General features: G+C 38.7%; 1 pseudogene; it reads right to left on the reverse strand.

Annotated features, from left to right (window-relative positions):
* Window positions 1–8,586: 8,586 nt before the first annotated feature.
* LOC131714073 (5S ribosomal RNA) lies at window positions 8,587–8,705 on the reverse strand (annotated as a pseudogene).
* Between the last annotated feature and the right edge of the window lie 11,356 nt (window positions 8,706–20,061).

Below are 20,061 nucleotides of genomic sequence, written 5' to 3' on the forward strand. Positions count from 1 at the left end.
CTCCCGAGGGTCCGCTGCTGCTGCCGTCGCCTCCCGAGGGTTCGCTGCTGCTGCCGTCGCCTCCCGAGGGTCCGCTGCTGCTGCCGTCGCTTGGGGTCTTCGGGGATCCTGCTTCGCCTGGGGTCGCTACACTGTGGCCGGAGCCCCACGGAGGGGAGTTGCTGACCATGAAGAGGGGGAGGGAGGTCAGGAGACCAGCTCCCCCAGCTGCACTTTCGCGGCAAGATGGTGTGTGGCCGGAGCCCCGGAAGAGGGAGCGGCTGGCCACGAAGAATTGGGTGGTGCCGGACGTCCCACCATGGCCACCCCCATGGACACTGTGCTTCCCCCTCTTCTGGGACTGAGACTGAGGGGGGAGGTGGCCATTTAGGCCATGTTGTGCTTGGCACAAGGGGGGGGATATGTGACGGGGTACTGCCCCGTCTTTATGATCAATGTTGGGACTGGCAGGGAGGGGGTTAAAAGTCCTCCCTGCCAGAAAAACATGTGAGAATGTGGCTGGAGCCCTAATTGACTAATCAGTAATTATTGAATAATTGGGCTCCAGCCACAGGGGATAAAAGCCAGGGGAGAGGCCCTGGCTAGGAGAGAGTTGAAGGAGAGTTCCAGAAGAGGAGTGTTTTGTTTGTGCTGTGTCTTTGTAAGTTTTTGGTTCCAGTGAAGGCAACGCCCAGCCTGGAAATCTTTATTTTTGTAAGTTTTTGCTTTTTGCTTTGTGTGTATTTTGTGTTTAAAACCTTTTTTGTTTGGCCCTTGTGCTGGTTTATTTTGTATTTTTGTCTATTAAAAACTTTATTTTTGAACTTTAAAACTGTCTCTGAGTCTCAAACCTCGGTCCATCCTGTCACAATTGTATTTTAAATTATCCCACCATATTCGTTTTTCATTTTGAAACAATGGACACTTCATACTATCCCTAATTAATATTTCAATTCCCTTACTAAACAAATCATCTTTCAAAAATGGATTATTAAAACACCACAACCCTGGTCCTTTATGCAACTTATTAAACAGGACTTGAAAAGAGAAAGCAGCATGATCGCTGAAAGAGGTGAATTTATAACCAATCATCCCCAGGTAGCTAAGAAAGTTAACATGACATATTCCAAAATCTATTCTGCTTTGGTTTAATTCCTTTTGTACAAACTGTCTCCTGGAGAAATCCCTCTTTAAAGAATTTCGGCATCTCCAGAAATCAATATAATTATAATTCTCCAAATGCCTTGCCAACAAATTTCTGGAATAATCACCTTTGAAAACCATTCCTGATGCGATGTCAATAGTGCTCATAGCTACATTGAAGTCTCCCACCATAATGACATTGTCTGCTCCTAGGTGTCTCTCTAGGCCAGTAAAAAAATCAAAACGCTCCTTTTGATCATTAGGAGCATAACAATTAACCAATTCAAAACAATTATTTTTAAAATTAATTTGCATTTTTATAAATCTCCCTTCGGTATCCTTCTCTAACAAAGAAACGCTTTCCTTAAAATTATTACTAACTAATACAGCCACCCCTCTCCTATGGTTGGAATAATTACTAGTATAGATGTCCCCATTCCATAAATGCTTGAAATCATGAATAAAAACATCATCCCAGAAAGTTTCCTGCAGGCAGACAATATCATTCTTATTTACATTAATTAAAACTTTTTCAAGTTTAGCAAAATTCCTTAACCCATTTACATTAAGTGATAATATTGAGACCATTCCTGCAAAAAGAAGAAACAATTCTTTCAAAAACCTGACCATTATGCTTCCTCTTCCTGCAGAACATCAAACCCTTTTGTTTTAATCATTTTTGCAACCGTTGTTTTGCAAACCAATGTCCCAATGTCTTTCTTTTTCCTCACACACCTGGATGTTGTCGCAGGTGACGCTGAACTAGTTATTCCGTGTAGTAAAACATTGGACCTCTTTGCATGGAGGATCTCAGTAAGCTACAGTGCACGGTTCATCAACTGATTCAGATTCAGTTATGTTAAGTCTGCTAACTGATGATGTAGGGCAAGGCAACAACTGAGTGCCTGGATATATGAATAAAAGTGAGTTTTGACCTCCTTTAGTATTCTGGATGGAAGGCATACCTTGCAAAATGACCCTGTGTGAACAAAAGGAAATATATAGAAATAATATGTACAGCTAAACGTGTCCAAGTATCTTATAGGAATGAAGTCAGACCATGGAAATCCACACCTGTGATGGAGAAACTTTGGATCAAGGGACTTGTTATGGAACCAACTAGAGCTGAACCTGGTACAGAAGTTGAATCCTGCTGGGAACGGGCAGATATGCTGGACATGTGCTGGATGATTTCAAATATGGAATGTACTTTGATATAAAAAATAAAGGGTTAGAGGTTTTTTGAAGGAAGGATAAAGATAGAGTAACCTTGTATTGTCAGTAGACGTCTCCCTTGCACCATGAAATATGTCAGTCCACTCGTTGTTTTGACAGGAAATTAATTAAGTATTTAGTAATCTGGGAATTTCTAAGAAAATATATAATAAACGATTTACTGTTTGTATATCTTATCTTCAGAAAGCGTGAAGCTTGATAAAAATGCACAATTCCGGCTAAAAAAGTGGATGTTAATCACACCTTGCCACATAGACGGCCAGAGTGGGTGGCGTCAGACCAGAGCCAGGTAATAAAACAACAAGAGAGAGGTGGAGTTTGGTGGAGCTGAGTGAATGCTTTCGCTCAGCATTTAATAAATAAACAGAACAGAAAATAAAAAGGTTGTAAGACAAAAACACACAGGACACGGCACTTGTTGCCAAAACAAAAAGACAAACGAACAAACACGGTGAGTGAAAATAAACAATCATTTACTTTTTCCTTCGTTTTACTCTTTAGTTTCTCCTTCTCCACACTCGTTCTCCACTCACCGAACTCCCAACCCCGAGTGAGTGAAAACATGCAGCTTTTATGCAGTTGTACCGAGACTCGATTGCTAGTCAATCATTCAATTGGAATCTCGGTACAAATGCACGTGAATTAATTAAAGTGCACTTTCCCGTGTTCATATACTAATACTTTAAATGAACGTGATGTGATTTGTGCCATCCTCGTGCCTAAATACAAATCTACATTTTAAATACTCGTGCTGCACACACCCATTTATATCCCGTGTACCAACTACAATACACCAACATTAACACACGCAACATACAACATATAACACACAAATGCACACAGGGGCGGGGCACATTGCCACATATACCCCTCCTTGTGTGCAGCACACATGGCCTCAACGGCCACCTCCCCCCTTAAAAACCAAGCAGTCCAGGACAAAGTCTCGGGCTGGGAAGTGAGGCTTCAGTGGGCCCTATGGCTGGCAATGCTGTCAGCACCCCTGCCGGTAGTGGCATGGCTGACAGCGTGCTGGTCCACTCCTGCAGCGAAATTGCTGTGGGGGATGCTGGTCTCCTGACCTCTCCCCCTTTCTTCGTAGCCGGTAGCTCCCTCCTGTGGGGCTCCGGCCACAAGAACTCCTGCAGCAAACTGCTGCTGGGGAAAGTGGTCTCCTGACCTCTCCCCCTGTCTTTGTAGCCGGTAACTCCCCTTTCTGGGGCTCCGGCCACCGTACTCCCTGTGGTGGAGGTTCGGGAAGCAGAGACAACTCCTGCTGTTCTGCTCCTGGCAGTGGCGGAGGCAGAGGCAGCTCCTGCTGCTCTCCTCCTGGCAGTGGTGGAGGCAGAGGCAGCTCCTGCTCCTCTGCTCCTGGTGGTGTCGGAACCAGCAGGTATTCACCCTCTGCTGATGGAGGTGGGAGGGGCAAGCAGTCCTCTGACAGCGGTGAAGGCGGAACCAGCAGGTATTCACCCTCTGCTGGTGGAGGTGAGAGGGGCAAGCAGTCCTCCCACAACAATGAAGGTGTAACCAGCAGGTATTCACCCTCTGCTGGTGGAGGTGACAGAGGCAGAGGCAGCTCCTGCTGCTCTGCTCCTTGCGGTGGAGGCAGAGGCAGCTCCTGCTGCTCTGGTCCGGGCAGTGGCGGAGGCAGAGGCAGCTCCTGCTGCTCTCCTCATAGTGAAGGAAGCGGTGGAGGTGGAGGAGGCAGAGGCAGCTCCTGCTCCTCTGCTCCGGGCGGTGGCGGAGGCAGAGGCAGCTCCTGCTGCTCTGCTCCCAGTGGAGGAAGCGGTGGAGGTGGCGGAGGCAGAGGCAGCTCCTGCTCCTCTTCTCCGGGCGGTGGCGGAGGCAGAGGCAGCTCCTGCTGCTCTGCTCCTAGTGGCAGAAATGGTGGAGGTGGGAGCAGCGTGTAGTTTCCTGGCGATGGAGGGGTGAGCAGCATGTAGTCTCCTGACGACGGAGGTGCGAGCAGCGTGTAGTCTCCTACTGTTGCAGGGGACTGGTGCAGCTCTGCCTCTCTTACAGGGGACTGGTGTGGCTCTCCCGCTCTTGCAGGGGACTGTGGTGGAGGCAGTGGCGATGGGGCTGATGCTGGCCACTCAGAGGGAGGCTGTGGTGGTACTGGCTCCCTCTGCTGTGGCGGCTGGGCTGGTGTGTGCCGTGCTCCCTTCAGCAGCATAAATAGAGGCTGCTGGGGGACACCATCATCCTGCTCTTCTCCCCCCAGAAAAATTCAGGGGGTTGAGCCTGTAACTCCTCCCCTTCTGGCTCTTGAGACGGCAGCGGCAGGTGAACCAACAGGCATGCTTCCTCTGCTGGTGGACACGGGGACAGCAGGCATTGTTCCTCTGCTGGTGGACGCGGAGACAGCAGGCATTCTTCCTCTGCTGGTGGACACGGGGACAGCAGGCATTCTTCCTCTGCTGGTGGAGATGGGGACAGCAGGCATTGTTCTTCTGCTGGTGGAGGTGGAACCAGCAGGAATTCTCCCTCTGCTGGCAGCTTGGGTCCTAGGGCTGTGGAAGCACCGACTTCCCCCTCTTGAGCTATGGAAGCACCGACTCCCCCCTCTTTGGGCTGTGGACGCACCGACTCCTCCCTTTTGGGCTGTGGACGCACCGACTCCTCCCTCTTGGGCGTAGGACGTTCGGGCTCCTCCCACTCAGGCGTAGGATGTTCGGGCTCCTCCCACTCAGGCGTAGGACGTTTGGGCTCCTCCCACTCAGGCGTATGGCGTTCGGGCTCCTCCCGCTTGGGCTGTGGACACTCAGGCTCCTCCCGCTTGGGCTGTGGACGCTCAGGCTCCTCCCACTTGGGCTGTGGACGCTCAGGATCCTCCCATTAAGGGATAGGACGTGGCAGCAAGGGCTCCTCTTCTTCATTCTGCATGGGGAATAGGGACAACGTGTGCCGATATGCCCCACAGCCAGGGCACCACTCCCCCATCCCAGTCTTTGGGCCATTGCCTGAAGGGTCCTGTGGACGGAGCAGGGTATGGTGGTGTGGCTAATTTGGCCACAGTCGAAACACCACAGCCCTGCTTCCACCTTTCTCCCTTTGCCCTCCTGTGCTCCTCTCCAGCCTCTTCTCCACATTTCTTTTCCTTTTGTTTTTCAATAAAACTGCAGTTCCCGCTCTGGCCTGAGTCCTGGAGGCGCTGTAGATCCCACTCAGGACACCACGTGTCACAAAGACGGCCGGAGTGGGTGGCGTCAGACCAGAGCCAGGAAATAAAACAAACAAATACTGTACAGGGCTGCTCGCCCTGTTACACACCTATAAATTGATGTTTCCAAAAACAAGATAAGAAAGGGATTCTTTGCAACATATAAATCAACATTAAAACTTAGCAGCCAAGGTCTTAAGAAAAAACCTGTTTCGGCTGGATTTTGTATGAACAAAGGACAGGGTCAAGCCTAGTTCGGTCATTATAAAATATATACAAGTTGAATGCATTTATACTGGACTGTATTTGGATTTAAATCTTAGAAGGAATCACCAAAATAAAGTGATATTATAAATTCTAGGAGCAATTGTTAAACTGAAGTAAATTAATTCAAAGTTTATCTTATAATGCCATATTTATAGTTAAAAAAGGTTCAGTGCTAATTGACACTGTTTATAGTTTATAATGGTCAAAAAATAGAAATTAGACACAAAGGTATTGCAAATTAATAAAATAAATGATTAACCTTTTCTAGACAGAATGATATCTGAAACTAAAAATACCTATTTGATTTCATAGGATTAAGCATATGTTTTAAGTATTTGGTATAATGAGAAAGCATATTATTTAAACTGACGAGTGGTATTGCTTGTTCATGACTTTACTGTAGTGATAAAAAGATTAAAAGCCAAAGCAGTATTCGATTTAATTAATTGGGAAAGTGGTACAGTTTCTTTCTCCTTCTATTGAACAAAAAGACCTTTATACATTATGATATCCATTGCATTACAGAATATAAAAGGTATTATGCTATGTTCTTGTGTTAGTTTGTAATGATATACTATAATGTACCTTGTTATTAATCCACTATACTATTGTCTAAAGATGGTAGAGGGAGTCATTATAATGTGGTTCTTTAAAACTTCTGCCTAGCATTGAGGAAAAGGGGCTTCTTTCCTTATCAAGATGTATGGGCTTTAGAGAAAGGAGGGGTCTTCTTACATTCCACTCCAGCAAAGCTGCAAGTCTTATAGATTTGGAATTTAAGGTTTATGGAATTAGTGGTTTAGCACAGATAAGAATATATCTTGAAATAATATGCACAAATTATGGCTTAACAGACATTGATAGGTCATATATCTAAAAAAGTGTTTGCACAGACTTTGGCCTTGAAAAAACAAGAGACTGTTGAAATTGCTTGCAATAGCATATTCTCAGTCAGGTACAGGTCAGAGCCTGGTTAGTGCATCTTTTAAGGGATAAATAATTGTAATGAAAATTATTACCACTTAAACTTAGTGAAACTAATTGACTTGAATATTGTATGAAACAAACTTTTTGTCAAATACTCTGTTAGACAATGGTATATAGTATCAAAACTGACTCATTAAAAACATGATGAAACACAATATGAGGTTAAAAGAAACACATACCTTTAATTTAGCAAAATATAATCAATTAGAGATGATGTCACATATTAAAAACATCTCTCATATATAACACATATAAAAATAGTGTTTTGCATGCACATATAACAGTAGTGTTTTTATATTATATTATAGACCAGGATCAGGGGAACCTTGGTTCAGTTGACTTTTCAGATAAAGGAGGGGTTCGGAGGAAAAACAAGGAATGAGATCATAGGTTTGGAGTTGGACAAATATGAAGTCTTGAATTTATTGGTACATGACTCCAATTAATTCTGAAAAGTTGGTCCGGATCTTTTGAAAACTATCATTTGTAAAAGGGATAAGAGCTGTCTCAACAGATTAATGATTGGATTTAATTGAGGCGTCCCATGTATCCCAATGAGACGAAAAACCTATAAAACTCCTAAGTAATTACAATGGAGTACCACACTCATACCTGACAGGGTAATGTGGTCCATTATGTGCAGACCTACACAGTTGAGCTGATTGAACTCAGTTTCATTTGCCTGGTGAAGACAGTTATATTCTTTTACGATTTATATTTAAGGGTAAGCATTAATCAATTATTATTTTATCTCACATGTATCGCATGCATTGCTATAAAGGATTCACAATATGTTCTAGAATTAAGAGAGTATTCTGTTGAATGTGCTGAAAGATACCATTGGGTGCTTTGGGTGATGTGTTCTTGGCCTGCCCGCAGCCCTTGCAAATACATATAAATGTATTAAAGTGTTAACGTTGATATCTGTTAAGACACTGGACTGCCCAGAGCATCTGTCAGCTGGGGATATGAAGTAGCCTGTAGCTACTAAATCCAATATTTAACCGTTAATAAGCCAAATGAGTACTGATCATACTCTGATTCGTAAAAAAAAAAACTTTAAATACACAAGTCTGTGAATTTCTTAAGTACTAAATTAGTCATCTGGATATATTGCGGGTCCAGTGCATGAACAATAACCCACTAGGAGTAACAATATCTCTGTCCTCCTAACGTCTCCCCTGAGATAAGAGTCTGTGCTGAGCAAACAAAAAGAGTATGTAAGAAATGTGAACCCTCAGGATTCGTGACAATGTTATCTTATCAAGGTTAGGTTTCACTTTCACCTTCGCTCTTCTAAACATTTTTTCCCCCTGTCTCAACCCAGTCCTCCTTCTCTCTTTTGTTGTTTCCAATTCCCTCAGCCACAGTTAGCATAGTTTACCCTAAAGGGCAAGTTATGCTCAGCCCTTCTGTTGAACAGTCCCCAGCAGCTTGTAACTGCTCTACCCCCTACTTACTTGTTGATGCAGCTTCCAACCGGACCCCCGGCTCCCTTGCAATATCTGTCGATAGTGCTTGGTAATCAGCAGCCTCCATTTCTAAGAAAAAAGATGAAAATTAAAGTAGAAAAAGCTACAAATAAAATCCCCAAACAGAGATTCCTCCACTAGCACAGTGTAGGTTTCACCTCAGATCACATGACCAATCCCACAATCCACCAGGCTTATTCAAGGTGGTGTGGCCACAGGCGATTGCTGTTCTGTGTTTATGACTTTTATGTTAGGTAAGCTGGGGGTGATTCCGCCGAGATTTCCTTTTTTTGTCCCGTTCACACATTTCAATGGTAAAATGTAATTACAAAAATGTAATGCCTGCAGCACTTGATATTCCCAGGTGGTCTCCCATCCATGTACTAACCAAGCCCAACGTTGAGTAGCTTCTGAGATCAGACGAGATCAGGCTTATTCAAAGTGGTGTGGCCGCAGGCGATTGCAGTTCTCAATGCACGAAAAATATGGTTTACAAATGGTGTAAATCTATTGTAAAACTAAACAAACAAAGTTTGCAAAGTTTTCACATGTTGCAAACCTATTGTAAACTTTATTTTTACAACTGGTTTACAAGACCAAGAACTTTGGAGGACTTATAGTCCATTTGGACCTCAGGTTTGCACATTAGTAAAATAATGGTTTACAAACTATGTAAACCTTTGCAAATGTATAGTTTAGAATGGTTTGCATAAATTGAATGGTAAACAGTATTTTTTCATCAGGTTTACAAAGTGATACAAACTTATTTCCACAGTATGCCCTTTTGGACATTAAGTTTAAAATGTTGTAAACCTGTCTTTGTGAATGGTTTACACATACCATTTTAACCTGTTTTTTTGCATTACCTCTGTAAACAGCTGTGCACATAGCCATTAAATTTGCCAAATTTTAACCCCCCGTCTTTGTATTCTACATAACAAAGTTACTCGACTTGCAAGACGTTTGATTTAATCTGTTTAAAGTTACAATGAAAGGTCTTGCTAATGTTCTTTATTTAATTTAAACCTGAAGTATTTACACTAGTTTGTAAAAAAAGAAAATAAGCCATATAAGAATACAATACTTTTTGTAAAGTTAGCTAAAACAGTTAGGCAACTTTTAAATTAATACCAAACAAGTTTTTTTTAAGCATTTGTTTTTATTATTAAATATGCAAGCATAGATAACAGCATACAACATATTTAGTTTTCCAGTAGGCATTTTTATTTATTTATTTATTTATTTATTTACAGTGGCTCATTGAGGACATTGAAAATGTCTTTGTTATGTCGAGATCACAAGATCATTCTTCTCAGGATCTTGATCTTAGGAATAATGTGATAAGGAACCACATAAATAATAATAATAATAATAATAATAATAATAATAATAATAATAATAATAATAATAATAATAAAAGAAAAACACAATTCACAAAATGGGAGTGAAAACCATGTAAGATATCTCTTCCCAAATTTGTTATAACTTTAAATTGTGTCCTTTAAATTTCACCCATGTTAATCTTTAATCAACCATGAAAACTCAGCAGGCAAATCTGGTCTTTTGTAATTTGAAAATGTTCCTCTTTTGCAAGGAAGTTTGGATTTCCCTTTTTTCAGAATGCCAAATGCAGCATCACATGCTTTTTTCCCCTCTTTAAATTTTTGTGACTCCCATTTTTGTGGTGAAATTACCTTCACAGATATTTTTCTCCTTCATTAAAGGGATTATCTTCCTCCTCAGATTCTTCTGTGCTCATCACAGTGACTTCCACAGGAAGCACTTTAAAGGCACTTATCTTCTTTTTTCTCCTCCTCCAATGCTGATGAATGAGGGACCACCTGTATTCGAGTCTGGCATTTCTAAAAAATAAAATACAATATATATATATATATATATATATATATATATATATATATATATATATATATATATATATATATATATATATATATATATATAATGATGATACTAATTAATTAATTAATTAATTACTGCATATATATATATATATATATATATATATATATATATATATATATATATATATATATATATATATATATATAATAGATGTTTTGCAGTGTTGCTCATATACAACCACCTCAACCAATATTACTTTTTTATTCTGAGGAACCACACTTTTGTCCAATCCGTTCTAGCTACAATACAATACAATATAGAGCACTTAAAGAGTGTTTGTTTTAACATTAGCAAATATACTATTTTCGTTCCCTAATTTTGTAGGTAGATCTCTTATCATACATAAAAAACATTTGAATCATTTATAATGTTATTCTGAGGGTGATTTATGTATGTCAGATTATTAAAGAATGTTTAATGCTATAAAAAAGAGTTCTGTCCAACATCTTTACATTCAAAAATAACACTTACAGCTATTTTGTTTGTCCATACCCTGCTTGTAAATATAGTATACAATGCTAAACTTTCTATTCAATTGCACACAAAATGTAATATCTATACAACTGCAGCTTGCATTCATGGAAAAGGATGAAAATGAATGACTAAATTAACTCACGTCTCTCTTGTTTTTCCTCCGAGCCTCCAGCTGTCTGCGTTCCAGATCAAGCAATGAAGACTTTATTTAACCATATAACGTTAAACTGCCTGTGCACAGAACACTCTCGATACAAGCTAAATGCGATTCAAGCGAAAGAGCAATCAAAACAAACAATAGCTGCTGGAGTGAGCGATGAAGTCGCTTTGGATAAAGACATTAGCTAAATGTGTTAATAATATTACGACGAGCCCTGTTTTTATTCTTCATATGATGCAATGAATAAAAAAAGAAAACTTTTGTTTTGATAGCACGCTGCATGCCAGTTATACATAAACAAATAATGTAATGTAATCTAAATTGACTAAATTGACGTTAGTAAATTTAGCATTTGTTAAAGAAATCAAAGTAATAATAGCATGCAGATAGCCTACTGCAAATGTGTTGGTAGAGTGGGATCTGCCATTAAAATATCTAGCTACATGTTTAAAATAAGACATTTTGTCATGCTGAAACATTAAAACCTATTCATATTTAAGTATGAACATTTTATACTGTAGAAACAAATGTCTTTACAATTCCTGTAGTACAGTTGTGTTTTTAGCCCAGTGAACGTGTAAAGGGCAGACAGGTACCTATTCTTCCAGTGACAGTGTTTTGTTGTATGTGTCATTAGGGTTGCATTGGAAACTGCAAAGGGAAGGAAAGCAATGGAAAGAGTGGTTGTTTAGTTGTATTAGTAGGTTATTAACATTTGAAATGGTTATACTTTTTGTATTGTGTAGGCCTACAATAAAATAGGTGTACAGTTATTTTTAACCTTCTTTGGCGTGGTTTAAGTTTTTTCAGTGTGGCTAAAAAATGATGAGTTGCTTTAGCCACAGTGGCTAACTAAATAAAATCCCTAGAGGGGGCGTAGCTACTTATTTATTTTATTTAAGAGGTGCATGCTAATGTACTATACAGTACCTCTTGCGTTAGATGCTGTGTTATACTGTGAATTAGGAAAGCGTGAGTATTTTTAAAGTTTATTTTGAATTTCTATAAATCCGGTAGACTTAGAAGTCTGTGTTATTATTCAGTTCGGCGTGAGTATATGCTTTTGGCCAAAAAAATATCCGTTCATGACACAAGGATCAACACAAGCAGGCATACTGTAGGCCTATGTGGTTCAGATACATAAATTAATGTAAAAAAAAAAAAAAAACGTTTTTTGATCACTGTGCTTACATCGATTTGGAAATCATTCATTTAAATTAAATATTTACAAAAAAAATCATATTTTGGCATAATGACTTGACTCCTTTTACAGCCCCTATTATTCTTAAAATATATGAGGACCGTTGGCAATTAATTACTGCATCCTATCGTCCTATAGTGGTAATGCCTTGTACTTACTTATGACTGAGTTTGTAGTTGATCATAGTGCACATGATGAAATAGTTTCACAATTAGAAATGTTTATGATACTGCTTTATTCTTGCTAAGTGCAGTGTCATAAGTTCTGCCTTGTTTTGAAATTCAAACTGAACTTCATGTGGAAATGAGCTGTTTGACCTGTATGATTGATTTATTTGTTTGTGTGTTTTATACGGTGCAGTGCTCTGAGCGTCCTACACCAGAAACAAAACAAAGAGCAACTATCGCTTGGTCACTACAAAAAAGTGCTTTGATATCACCCAACCAAATAGCTTTCCAGCGATAACTAGCATCGCAAGCCTTTCACGTGATCCAATTTTATAGACAGCTTGTAAGCTGTTTTAAAGCTATCGCTTTTTAAGCAAAAAACACCATTCTGATATTTGCAACAACAAAAAAAGTCGGTCAATGCCTCAAAGCGCTCCACTGACCCCATACATCAAACAAGCGCACACAAAACATTAATTTACAGTAGAACAATATTATTATATGAATTATTACTATTATATGTGGTTTCTGTTGCACACTTTTCTTTGCAAATGAGTTTTTGCCACAGTTCAAGTTAAGTTTTTTAATAAAGTAATGCATATTATTTCTTTACATCCAAACATACTCTTTCCTGCTTCTGTGGAGGAGTGTCTCTGTCAGTGATGATAAAGCTGTTGCATTTTTAGATGTATTTTTTATTTAGCAGACACCTTTATCCAAGGCGACTTACAGAGAATAGGGTGTGTGAACAATGCATCAGCTGCAGAGTCACTTACAAATACATCTCAACCGAAAGACGGAGCACAAGGAGGTTAAGTGACTTGCTCAGGGTCACACAATGAGTCAGTGACAGAGGTGGGATTTGAACCGGGGACCTCCTGGTTACAAGCCCTTTTCTTTAACCACTGGACCACTTTCTTTTTTATTTTTGTAGGCTGCTGCATGTACATACTTTTTGCTGCTTTGTTCTACTTCATCTTATTTGTGATGTCACCTGCTTCCGTTCAGATTATTCATTGATTAAAGGCACAGTGCCGCAATACAGTGAACCTCGATCTACTATAGTAAATGTATAATTAGGGCCGTAAGAGTTTTAAATTAGGGCTGTCACTCGATTAAAATATTTGATTGGTTAATTTATGGGCATCAGCTAATTAATCTGTAGATTAATCGGTGCACATTTTAAAATAATGGTAACGGTCTTAAAGCGGGTCCAGCACAATACCCTTTTTAAAACCCTTCACAACACGCAGCAAACACACTATATGTACTCAGAAACTTGACCAGAAGTTTTTATGAAATATTTTCAGAACATTTCTTGTTAAGATTTTTTCTTAAATGGGAAGTGATTCATCAAAGTTTCGCTCTTTTTTATTTTATAGATTTCCTGAAGAAAGAAAAGCGAGCCAGATGAGAAGAGAGTGATATGTGAAATTTGTAAAGTCAGCTATAATTCTGTACATTATGAGCAATACCACGAGCATTGTTGTACAAAAGGAACTGATCATCAACTGAAGAAGAATATATTGCCAAATGAAAGAAACCTGGAAAGTGGACGGTAACCAAGATGTGCCCAAAAATGTATTTGATGAAAATGTTTTGTCATTCTTTCCTGTATCTGAATTTAATATTGAGAACCACTCTGACAGTGAAAAAGAAGAACAGTGGGAAGCAACTGTGGAAAAAGAGATGGCTGTAAATATAGAAGCAGGAATTTCTCAGAATTTAGATTATGTAGCAGAACAACTATACGCAAGCCCAGCAACAGTTCATGAAAAAGTGCTGAGGTTTGTTAGATGGTTATGTCTTTTTTTGATGGTGTTGCAGACACATTTTTTTATTTCTGATGTGGCAATCGATACATGGTTACAATTTTTTAAAGATTTGCTGACTGTGTTTGCTGAACCAGGAGGTTCCTTGGATTGACATTTAATGTCTTACCTTTCATTTCCTCTTATTCTCTGAATCATAGGTAAGTGTTGACGCACGTCTCTGAGCGGTCTGTCGCACTATGTCCGTGGTTCGTTCATTTCCTCTTATTCTCTGAATCATAGGTAAGTGTTGATGCACGTCTCTGAGCGGTCTGTCGCACTGTGTCCGTGGTTCGTTCATTTCCTCTTATTCTCTGAATCATAGACAAGTGTTAACGCACGTCTCTGAGCGATCTGTCGCACTATGTCCGTGGTTCGTTCATTTCCTCTTATTCTCTGAATCATAGGCAAGTGTTGACGCACGTCTCTGAGCGGTCTGTCGCACTATGTCTGTGGTTCATTCATTTCCTCCTTATTCTATGAATCATAGGCAAGTGTTGATGCATGTCTCTGAGCGGTCTGTCGCACTATATCTGTGGTTCGTTCATTTCCTCCTTATTCTATGAATCATAGGCAAGTGTTGACGCACGTCTCTGAGCGGTCTGTCGCACTATGTCCCTGGTTCGTTCATTTTCTCTTTAATGCCAATCAAAGTGTCTGTTGCACTGGTTTGTTCATTCTGCTGTCTTATCAAAATGCTAAAAATGTGTTGCATGTAATTGTTGTTCTAAGAAAAAAATAATGTTTGTCTCTATCTCTAATTGAGATAGGAGTCTGGAGGCTCCATTTAGGACAGTAGTCCTGGCGAGTGCGGGTCTCCAGTTTGTGTGTGGTGAGTTATGTTTTTTTTGTGAGTGTTCGAGTTGTTTTGTTTAAATTGTTTGTTTGTTTATTTGGCTTATTAATAAATACACACACTGGTGCTTGCACCTGCCATCTCCTGTCTCTGAGGTTATGTTTATTATTTTTATTAATATGAGAAATAATCTTGATATTTCTTACATTGTACTTTTTTGTGGACATTCATGAAAAAGTACATTAGTACCTCAGTATTCGGTAAGTTATTTTTACCGTCAACATGTTTCTACATTTTAATCGACTATCGTAAAATGGTGATCTTATTTGGTAATACTCATGAACTTATTTCATAGTGTGGTTCAGCATTGTAGGGCATCACTGAAAATGATGCTTTTGGTCATACCAGGAAAGGTCATTCTTTCATTTTTTTTCATTTACTTCTATAGTTTATTACAACCACTGTAAGCCTAAGAGGTGTAAGTGTGTTTTTCTGTAATAGTTTGTATATTTATTGTAAATCATGGAAGTTACACTTGATTCTAATTTAAACATATTATTGATTTTTATTTCCGACGTGCTCTTTTAAATATTCAAAGGTCCATGTATTATTATTGTTGGTACAATTTATTATTTAACACTGTGATTGTAATTTTGTATTGCTGCCATCTTGGCCAAGGTTCTTGAAATATACATTTTTCTCTCAAGTGACTTCCTGAGTTAATTTTTCAAATCATTAATCATAATAAAATAAATGTTTTTTTTTATTATCTGTACTTGAGTTAAAGAGCTTATCAGAATTAAGTTGATGTTGTTTGTTACCCAGATTTGATGTTTATATTCTACATAAACATTACTTTAACATATAAATAGTATTGTTCTTTTTGCAGACTTAAAGCAAATAGTTTTCTAACCTCTCTGTACCCTAGGCGCATATAGATAGATAGATAGACAGATAGATAGATAGATAATTAATGCTGCCCTTGATTTAAACCCTCACTCAGATGTCAGCTTTTTTCTACCCCTGCTCAAAAACTAAATTAAGAAACTCACAACTCTGGCTATGTACATGTGACGCTCCCGACAAGACTACAGCCTCAATCCACCATGTAACACGAACTAATGTACACACACGTTAGTAAGCAAATGTTATTTTATGGTACAGTCCCGACAGACAACCCAAGATGAACTACTTACAGCACAGCAGACCTTCATGTTTTTTTGTTTTTTTTTCCCGGCAGAGTTCAGTGCCAACACAGCAGGGGATAAAACAAGGAGGAAGATGGGCCGAATTGCCCTCAGCTTGGATGGTGAAAACTTAACTCAAATTGAATCACTAGGAAACAACAGCCAAGTACAATTTAGTTAGGGTAATGAAAGAAAAGTTAAGCAGTCCAAGGTAGGTGATGAGGAGACACCAGAAGGTGGTGAAACAAGGCATTGTCCTGATGCTTATGGACAGCTGATACCATCAATAAGTGACAAAAGATGAGAAGGAGTGAGCCCGGGACATAAAACATTGCATGTGTTTGCCCAGAGCGTTCAGCATGATGGACTGGTCATGCCTTCCATGAGCAGTTGATTTTGCTGAGCATACCATGGGCAAACACATGTAATGTTGCTTAACACTTTTTTATGGTATAGTGATAAAAAAAAAAAAATCACAATGAAATACTGCAAACTGCCAACCCACAAAAATGGTATTGATAGTAGGATTTCACTATGTCATCAGTTTTATATATTTGTTTTCAGAGAATGTGGGGCACTGAAAACATAGGAAAGCTCTGACAATTTAAAAAAAAATATTACACTGAAGCTTTCTCCTAAAGTTACAAAACACAATTAAAAGGACTGGGGGAATCAGCTAGCAATATAAACTATATGGCCACTGCATTATCTATTCAATACTATTTTATACCAGAAAGATTGTGAGTAAACCATATAAATATACCTTTTTTAACCTAAGGTTTAAAATGGTTTACAATTGTAGTGTATACTAGGTACAAACCAGTTTTACTCAACATATTGTCACAAAATCCACGTGTTCAGATTTCTTTACGTACTCTTTTTATTTGCTCAGCACACACTCTTATCTCAGGGGAGACGTTAGGAGGACAGAGATGTTATTACTCCTAGTGGGATATAGTTCGTGCTCTGGACCCGCAGTATATTCGGATGACCAATATAGTACCCAAGAAATTGACAGACTCATGTATCTAAAGTGTTTTTACGAATCAGAGTATGATCAGTACTCCTTTGGTTTATTAACAGTTAAATATTGGATTGAGTAGCTACAGGCTGCTTCATATCCCCAGCTGACAGACGTTCTGGGCAGTCCAGTGTCTTAACAGATATTAACGTTAACACTTTAATACATCTTTATGTATTAGTGCAGCAGGCAGGCCTGGCAACGACCACGACACTAAATACACCCAGTAGCCTCTTTTCAGCACATTCAACAAATGTTCTCCTATCTTCTAAACATAGCGTGAGTCCCTTATAGCAATACATGCAATACATGTGAGATAAAATAATAATTGATTAATGCTTACCCTTTAATATAGATCGTAAAAGGATATGACTGTCTTCACCAGGCAAATTAAACTGAGTTAAATCAGTTCAATTGTGTTTTTGGTTTGCAGAAGATGGACCACCTTGCCCTGTCTGGGATGAGTGTGGTACTCCATTGAAATTACTCTGGAGTTTTATAGGTTTTTCGTCTCATTGGAATACATGGGACGTCTCAATTAAATCCAATCATTAATCAGGTGGGACAGTTCTTATCCATTTTACAAATAATAGTTTTCAAAAGATCCGGACTAACTTTTCAGAATTAATAGGGGTCATGTACTCAATAAATTCAAAACCTCACATTTGTTTCAACTCTTATGATCTCATTTCTTTGCTTTCCTCCAAGCCCCTCCTTTATCTGAAAAGTTAAGTGAACCAAGGTTCCCAGGATCTTGGTTTATAATATAATATAAAAACACTACTGCATGCAAAACACTAATTTTATATGTGTTATATATGAGAGATGTTCTTAATATGTGACATCATCTTCTAAGTGATTATAATATGCTAAATTAAAGGTATGTGTTTCTTTTAACTCCATATTGTTTCATCATTTTGTTAATGAGTCAGTTTTGATTCCATATACCATTGTCCAACAGAGTATTTGACAAAAGTTTGTCTCATACAATATTCAAGTCATGTAGTTTCACTAGGTTTAAGTGGTAATAGTTTTCATTACAATTATTTATCCCTTAAGAGATGCACTGACCAGGCTCTGACCGGTACCTGACTCTGGGAATATGTTACTGCTAGCAGTTTCCACAGTCTCTTGTTTTTTTCCAAGGTCAGAGTCTGTGCAAACACTTTATTAGATATATGACCTGTCCATTAAGCCATGATTTGTGCATATTATTTCAAGACATTTACTTATCAGTACTAAACCACTAACTCCATAAACCTTAACACTACAAGTCTATGAGATTTGCAATTTTGCTGAAGTGGAATGTAAGATGACCCCCTCCTTTCTCTACAGCCCATATGAGGCCCTTTTTCACTGCAGCAGTTTCAAATAACCACATTATAAGGATTCCATCTACCATCATTAGACAATAGTATAGTGGATTAATAACAAGGTACATTATAGTAAATTATTACAAACTTAACACAAAAACACAACACAACACCTTTTAACTTCTATAATTCAATGGATATCATAATGTCTAGAAGTCTTATTGTTCAATAGAAAGAAGAATTAATCTTCCTCTTTCTCAATTAATTCAATTGAATACTGCTCCAGCTTTTAATCTTCTTATCACTAAAGCAAAGTCGTGAACAAGCAATAATACTTGTCAGTTTTAAATAATATGTTTTCTCATTATAGCAAATACTTAAAACATATTATTAATCTTATGAAATAACTGTTATGAACTATAAACAGTGTCAATTAGCACTGAACCTGTTTCATTATAAGATAATCTTTCAATTAATTTACCTCTGTTTATCAGTTGCTATAATATTACTTTGGTGAATCCCTTTTAGGATTTAAATCCAAATATATGCCAGTATAACTGCATTCAACTAGGTGTGACCCTTCACTTTGTTCATACAAAATCCAGCCGAGACAGGATTTTTCCTCAAGACCTCTGGATTGTTAGTTAACTTTTGGTCATAAAGAGTCTCTTCTTATCTTGTGTTTTTCTTGACATAAATTTGTAGATTAACGTTCACTTTTAGCCGGAATGGTGCTTTTTATCAAGCATCATGCTTTCTGAAGATAAGATATACTAGTGGTAAATCGTTCATTATATATATTTTCTTAGGGATTCTCAGACTACTAAGTATTTAATTGAATACATGTGTAATTCCAAACAAGAGAGGACTGACCTATTTCATGGAGCAAGAGAGCCACATACTAGTGGTACAAGGATACTCTTTCTTTATCCTTCCTAATATCTTTGACACTTCATTTTATAATACATTCCATATTTGAAATCGCCTAGTACATATTCAGCATATCCCCACGTTTCCAGCAGGATTCTTCTGTGCCGGGTTCAGCTCTGGTTGGTTCCGCGAAAACGACAACAGGCCCCTTTATCCAAAGTTTAGCATCACAGGTGTGAGACGCCATCTTCCTCACTTCGTACCTACAAGATACTTGGACACGTTTAGCTGGGACACCTTCTACAAATTCCAATTTACCTAGATGTGCTCATTTCACTAAATGACCTCCTTCACAATTTATGCATTCAATCCTCTTAATATCCTTTGGATCTACATTTAGATGAGAAAAAGAAATTCCTTCAGAATCATTACATTCAAACAAGATTCTACAGTGTTTAGCTAAATGACTACAGGCTGGACAAAGTTTGGGCCCAGTCACTGATGACTTGCTTTGGCACATATTACATGCACACATAACAAGAGGATTATGTTTCAATTTGTGTGTCAGGGTTAATTCTGCACCATGTACAATAGTTCTGGATCTGTATACATTGTTACTATACATTCCCTTCTGTTCGCACAGAGTCACTATGCGAGGTACGCCTTCCATCCAGAACACTAAAGGAGGCCAAAACTCACTGTTAATCATATTTTCTGGTATCCAATTACTGTTCTTTTCTACATCATCAGTAGCAAACTTAACATAACTGAATCTGTTTCATTTGATGAACCATTTACTGTAGCTTACTGAGATCCTCCATGCAATGGAGTCTAAACCCCTGCAAACTTAAGGTTCATAAATTGTTTACAAATGTACTAAATTTGTAAACC

The sequence above is a fragment of the Acipenser ruthenus genome, chromosome 44 (genome assembly GCF_902713425.1).
Source record: "Acipenser ruthenus chromosome 44, fAciRut3.2 maternal haplotype, whole genome shotgun sequence".
In the NCBI taxonomy this organism is placed as follows: domain Eukaryota; kingdom Metazoa; phylum Chordata; class Actinopteri; order Acipenseriformes; family Acipenseridae; genus Acipenser; species Acipenser ruthenus.